This window comes from Erinaceus europaeus, chromosome 8, assembly GCF_950295315.1.
Source record: "Erinaceus europaeus chromosome 8, mEriEur2.1, whole genome shotgun sequence".
Lineage (NCBI taxonomy): Eukaryota > Metazoa > Chordata > Mammalia > Eulipotyphla > Erinaceidae > Erinaceus > Erinaceus europaeus.
The window spans coordinates 84,295,766-84,302,622 of record NC_080169.1 but is presented as its reverse complement, the minus strand read 5'-3'; the positions used below and the strand labels follow the sequence as shown (position 1 = coordinate 84,302,622).

General features: G+C 33.9%; 1 long non-coding RNA gene across 1 annotated transcript; it reads right to left on the bottom strand.

The window, feature by feature from the left end:
• Nucleotides 1-2,395: 2,395 nt before the first annotated feature.
• LOC132539786 (uncharacterized) lies at nucleotides 2,396-5,694 on the bottom strand. Its single transcript, XR_009551080.1, has 3 exons — nucleotides 5,528-5,694; nucleotides 5,243-5,369; nucleotides 2,396-2,628 (listed from the first exon to the last, which is right to left on the bottom strand). It is a non-coding gene; the product is annotated as an uncharacterized LOC132539786 (long non-coding RNA).
• Between the last annotated feature and the right edge of the window lie 1,163 nt (nucleotides 5,695-6,857).

Below are 6,857 nucleotides of genomic sequence, written 5' to 3'. Positions count from 1 at the left end.
ATGAAGTTGTTTCAAGATTTGAAGATTCTTAGTGAAAACTCTGTTATAAGTTCCTCTCTTTTGTTTTTTAATTCCATAAAACATGCTTTTTTAATTTTTGCTTAAATTCTTGGAGAGTCCTCATCATGAGCTCTGTGTCTTCTGTCTCCAAGAGTCTCTCTAAATCTGTAATTCCTTGGATTTTTCTCTGTTTCATTTCTGTCTGTCTGATATGGCATAGTTGGCTGTTTAGTTCTGTTTCTCTGCTTGAGAATTTTTTGTGCTAGTTATTGATGGCCAGCTGGTGGTGCTATTGTGATCTCTAGGTTTCTCCTGTTTGTATGGTCTGTGGCAGGTGGGATGGGGTCGCAGGGGGTGGTTGCTTTGGACCATCATGTGGTCACAAATGCTGTTTTATGTTGTGTTGTGTCCTTGACTTAAATTCAGAAGGTGAACCCTCCCTGCATCAAACACTGAGAGGTTTTAAGCCCCTGCCTCTTTTCTTTCAGCACTAGGAACAACATTACTTGCTTTTTGCTCTTTAAGTGAAATTGCCCAAATGGTGCAACTCAGCACCTGTGCCAGTCACCCAGAACTCAGATTTGACTTTGCTGTTATTCAATCCGTGCTCACACCCCTTTTCCTTCCAACTTTTAGAGAGCACCCATCTGAGGCTGAAGAACTTTCATTTGTAGATTATGGCTACGGTTGGGTCTTTTTTTGTATTTATTTGTTGTTTTGGGAGGTAAAGTGATTTGGTCTAAGTTATTCTATAGCCACACCTCCCAGAAGTCCCCAGGGGTGTATTTTCACACCCACACATAATCTAAGTTACCACACCCTCCATTAAAGTTCTATTCCTCCACAACCTCATAACCACTCTAATTTGCACAATGTTCAAGACAGTTTAATTACCTTTTATTCTTTCCTTTTTACTTTTTCTTTCTTTTGCAAGTTCATTTTTTAAAATTTCCTATATTTAACATAGGAATGAAACCACCCAGTATCAGTGTAGTGGATAACACATTTGAAGCATTATATTTGTTCTCAACCATGAAATCTCAAGTTCAATCCCTATCATCAAAAATACAATTAAGCATTTATTTTATTTTATTTTTTTTATTTTACCAGAGAACTTCTTAGCCCTAGCTATTGGTGGGGCTGTGAAGTGAACACGTTGTCTTTTACATAACTGCCACTGTATCTACCTAATCCCCATTTTCTTTTTAAGTATATTTTGAGTGCCGAGCATCAAGTATTTTAGGTTTTGTGAATTTCAATCTCTATTACATATCCCTACTTCCTCTTACAAACTTTTACATTTTCAAGAAGCATTCTTAGCTCAGTATTTGCAAAGTTGGGGGCAAAAAGTATTAAATTTTGTCCAGGCATTTAGTCTCCAGAACAGAGCTTGCAGTCTCTGCTACATAAATAAAATAAAATGAAATAAATGACAGAATCACAGTGTATAGCATTTCTATAAATTCCAAATTCAACATAATCTGAGTATCATATTTCACTGAGATGAAATAATTTTTAAAAGTATTAGAAAGATAAATTCAAAGTTCAGCATAGTATTAACCAACATAGTATCAACACACAGGTCTATAAAATACCATAGTAATAACCAAATTCTTTAGTGCATAGTAGACTCATGGGGAGTCTTTCCTTAGTATTTCATAACTCATAGATATGTTTCTGTTTCACATTTTTATAGCTCAAATTTTACATTATTAAAATATATTTGTATCCCTTAATTATTTTATTAAAATAAAGCAGTTTCATTCTTCAAGTTAGGTCATTATGACATCATGTTTCTTTTTTTTTTCTTCACTGAAGAACCACTCATGAAATATTTCAGGGGAACTACATAAATAAATTAATTTAGACAGATATGTTTTATGACAATTATAGACCCCTTCACATGTATAAATATTGCATTTATAGCAATAAAATTTGAATTTGAAATATTGGATAAAATAATGTTTCCTGATGTTTAAAACAGTTCATTAGATTATGTTTATATGAGTCAGAGACAAAAGCTCAATGGCTGTATTGTATAGCAGGAATAGAATGTCACCTGTATATATGTATTTTCTAAATATACACATTACACCCCAAAATTATAAAACCTCAACTATAGTTCACCTAAAATAAATATGTCATTGTATACAAGGTGTTGGTCTAGTGCTAAGTAATTATGAGAAATAACCTAAAAGTGACCCTTATTTTATACAGGCTTATATCTGGTTTCTGAAAAATCATATAAAATTCCTCTTTCTTTTTAAATTTTTTTTATTTAAGAAAGGAGACATTAACAAAATCATAGAATAAGAGGGGTACAATTCCACACAATTCCTATGACCCAGTCTCCATATCCCATCCCCTCCCCTGATAGCCTTCCCATTTTCTATCTCTCTGGGAGTATGGATCCAGGGTCGTTGTGGGTTGCAGAGGGTGGATGGTCTGGCTTCTGTAATTGCTTCCCTGCTGAACATGGGCATTGACTGGTCAATCCATACTCCAGTCTGTCTCTCTCTTTCCCTAGTAGGGTGGGGCTCTGAGGGAGTGGAGCGCCAGTACACATTGATGGGGTCGTCTGTCCAGGGAAGTCTGGTCAGCATCTTGCTTGCATCTGGAACCTGGTGGCTGAAAAGAGAGTTAACGTACAAAGCCAAACAAATATTGAACAATCATGGACCTAAAGACTGGAATAGTGCAGATGAAGTGTTGAGGGGTATTCCCTGCATGCTCTTGTGTACTTCTACTTTCAGGTATATATTTTTCCCTAGTTTATGGGCACATGTGACCCTATGCTCTATCTCAGGGGACCTGGACTATATCTAGGTTTGGGGATTTTATTGGGGAGTGGACCACCTGAAATGGAATTAGAGAATACTATGAAAGGAAAGGTATGGCACTAAGAGAATGTTAAGACTTCAAAGACCATATTTATACACATACACATATACATACACATATGCAGTATTATGTTGTAATGACATGATAATTATTCAGTCATATGAGATCTCTACTGTCACGCAAAATATATGACAAATCTAAAACTATGGATTTACACTTTCTATTATCATAATATTTGGATTTAAAGTTATAAAGTTCAACACCTGAAGGGTGACCAGATAAAACTGGAAGACAATAGTCACGTATTCTTACGTTAAATAATAACTTTATGGGGGAAATCACTTTACAATAAAATTGTGACAAAAGGAGTGCCCAGTAAGTTTTCTTTTAAAGAAACTTTTTTTCCCCTTTTGTTGCCCTTTTTTAAATTGTTGTTGTAGTTGTTGTTGTTGTTATTGATGTCATTGTTGTTAGAGAGAAATGGAGAGAGGAAGGGAAGACAGAGAGGGGGAGAGAAAGATAGTCACCTGCAGACCTACTTCACTGTCTATTAAGCAATCCCCCTGCAGGTGGGGAGCCGGCTGCTCAAACTGGTATCCTTATGCCAGCCTTGTGCTTTGTGCCATTCCAGTATGTTGTCATGGAAAAAACTAAGCAATGTTATTTCATATTCATGACAAATGCTACTTTAATTGTTAAAATATGTAAAACTAAGTGCATAGTGCCATAAACTCCAAAGGCATATTATTAAAAATTGAAGTGCTGATATTTATGAGTTGGAATAAGTAGCATGGTGGGTGTCTTTCTAGGTATTGTCAATACAATCTGTATTGTCTGTATCTTCAGCCACTTTAGTGGATTTAGCCACTATTGACTACTTATTATATAGACTAATAACATGAATATTAAAGTAAACTTTTAAATTTATTTATTTAACCCTCACTGAAAATTCAGATCTATCAATCTCACTGTGTTTAGAATGGACTTGTTGTGGAAGGTGATAGACAAATTACATAAATTTGTGAATTACAGTCTACTTAAGGGCTATGTTATTAAGACACAATTGGCTTTCATGGAAGTAAAAGGGCAAAATTGAGTTCTAGTATATTTCTATATTAAAATATTATATTACTTCCTTAATAGTTATGTTTCTTTCCCCTACCTTTTCCAATCAAGGTCACCAGAATGACAAATGACACTCTGCCATACTGGATCATTTTATATTATTTTTTCAAGGGTATACTTGTAGACTATATTGCTAAGTATTTATACAATAATATATTATTTAGAAACTTTATTGACATCATTACTTCAGACACAGATTTAGGTATGAAGTTGACTGTGAATTTAGATCAACAGAATATAGAAATATGTGTGAAGAAGGCAGTAAAAGATATTACTGCACTGTAAGAAAATATGACCAGTTGTTAAACACCCAAAGAAAGACTAAATGAACAATATATGGATAGGCAGAGTCACCCAGATATACAGTTAATAATTTGTTCTAAGCATTTGACTGCTGTGTTTTCCATGAACCACCAGCACTGGCACCATACATACTGAATCAGAACTTAAATTTAAATAATATTCCTTTGCTTTTCATGCATTTACAATGTTTACCTATTATTTTTGTTGTTGATAAGACTTCCCCACTTTGGACATTTTCAGAAAGAAACAGAGATAGAGAGACAAAGATAACAAAAAGAAAAGACAACATAGCACCCAGTTTCTTCCAATGTTATAGAGACTAATTCTGATCATAGATCTTGAGCATCACAGAGTAGACAAACTATCCAGATGAGCTACTCCCATGTGGTGAGGAGTTTCAAACTGAAACTAATTCTAGGTGATGGGCCCATTAGCATCTTAAATTTTATCTATCATTGTTTAATTTGATGAATTTTTGAAGATTACACCTCATTATAAATAAGTCAATTAATTTTACACATTTAACACAATTACTAATTGTAATAAATGTTCATTTTAAGAGAAAACTTGTTAAGCTTTTAAATATACCCACCTTAAAATTACATTTCATAGTTACTTCCCCAAGTTAATAACATTTTTATAAATAGAAATTTAATGACTATATAGAATCTTATTGTACATATTTATAATATATATATATAAATACTTTGAAATATAATTCATTTATTTTACTGAGAGAGATACAGACACAGAGACCAGAACACTGCTCAGCACCAAAAGGTGCTGCTGGGCATTGAAACTGGTGTCTCAGAAAGTCAGGCATAAAAGTCTTTTTATATAACTATTATGCTGGAGAAATAACTCCAGTCAAAAATAAATACTTTTAATGAACATATTGAGTATTCTCTTAGTTTGCAATTACTCTTATAAATAAATGTTAAATAAATGTCCTTGGGACTAAGAATTTGCTTACCTGGTTAAGTGTTCACCTTAGGATGAATGAAGCCTGGGGTTCAAACCCCCACTCCCTCCCTGCAGCAGGGATGCTTCTAGAGTGGTCTTTCTTTCTCCCTAATTCCTGCTTCCCTTTCAGTTTCTCTCTGTCTTGTTGAATAAAATAGAAAAACAAATTTTAAAAAAAAGAAAGGAAAAGTTAAGGTGAACACTTAACCATGTAAGCAAACTCTTAGTCCCAAGGACATTTATTGAAAATAGTATTATTTATACAGAGCAATTGCAAACTAAGAGAATACTTTACCTTTTCAAACTTCTTCAGTTGTTAATTTTTCATTATGATAGTTTCAAATTCACAGATAAGCTTCAGGAAACATCTAAAAGCTTTTTCATTGTTCATTGCCTAAATTTACCAATTTTGTCTTATGTCCACTGTTTTGTGAGAAAGATTCAAGCACAATGCTCAACACATTGCTGCCAAGATCCCTATCTGAAATTGTTTCAAGCCCATGTGACAGATTTAAAGGGCCAATGTGGCTTAAAAGAGTGGTTATAGAAGTCATCGCCTTTTAAAGATAAGACTGCTGTTGTTGGGATAAATATATAGATTCCAGTCCCAGGGCTAGTGTTGGTATACCTATTTAAGGACACATACTACAAGCCCCTAGTTCCCACTTGCAGGGGGAAAACTTCACGAGTGGTGAAGAAAGACTGCTGGTCTCTCTGTTTCTTTCTCTCTCTCTCTCTCTCTCTCTGTCTATCTATCTATCTCCTCCTCCCCTCTCAGTTTCTCTTTGTGTCCAATAAAATAAAGTCTAAAAAGTCAAAAACAAAAAAAAAAAAAGGAGCTTTAGACTGCTGTTTAGAGCTCTTGAGAACAAGCAAACTCTAGGGAATCTTTTAGAGCATAGTACTATCATGGCATCAGGGAAGCCTATAAAACCCTAAGATATCCCAGCAGCCATAGAGATGAAAATAAATTTACATTCAAATCAATATTTTTAACTGGAAAAGGAATCATATAATTCTCAATTAGGAGAAAACATTAGCGATTATTAAAAGAAATGAAACAAAATCTCCTTAGAAGATTATTTGAAATTAATAATATTCATTTGTTTAATTGAGAGAAAGTTGCTTTTCAAGACTGTTGTCACATCTCTCCAATTTAAGTTTCAGCATACTTAACCCACCACTAAATTGTAGTCTCCCTCCATCGTGGGGTACTGGATTCCCAGTCATCTTTCCACTCCTTCACTCTTCTCCCTTTTGAATTATTGGATCTGATGAAACGAAGCAAGTTTTAGTACTTTTTCCTTTTTTAAAAAGGAAGTATCTCAAATAGACCAAATATAAATTAGTTTATTTATTTAGCTAAATTAACTTTTTACTTACAAACTTTCAGACTTAGGAGAAATGTCTCTGGTACCCATCAACAACATTTATAATACTGTTGGATCATAGCCTACTGCCCATATCCCCTTTATATTGCTTAAGATATCATGGTCATTGCCAAACTTATGTTTTAGAAATTAAAAGAGTTTTAGTGTACATTTAATGAAATAGACAAACTTAGACTTGTTTAAATGGCAGTAAAATATTAAGTATGATATACTCCATGCCAAGCACTTACAGTT